Consider the following 201-nt stretch of genomic DNA (forward strand, 5'->3'; position numbering starts at 1 on the left):
CCCGCCCCACGACTGACAAAAATCAAAAGTGTTCGCGCGAGCGAAATAGAAGATTGAGCGCGAGTGTGGGGAATGATGACGCGCGTGCTGCGAATCTTGTCCGAGCACGCGAGGGCTTGATCTGCGCGCAGAGGAGATGTCATGCGCGCGCGCGGGTTTAAAATGAGCTTGCGGGCTCCCGTTTCCTCGCGTGCAGATCTG

The sequence above is a fragment of the Megalobrama amblycephala genome, linkage group LG6 (assembly GCF_018812025.1).
Source record: "Megalobrama amblycephala isolate DHTTF-2021 linkage group LG6, ASM1881202v1, whole genome shotgun sequence".
Lineage (NCBI taxonomy): Eukaryota > Metazoa > Chordata > Actinopteri > Cypriniformes > Xenocyprididae > Megalobrama > Megalobrama amblycephala.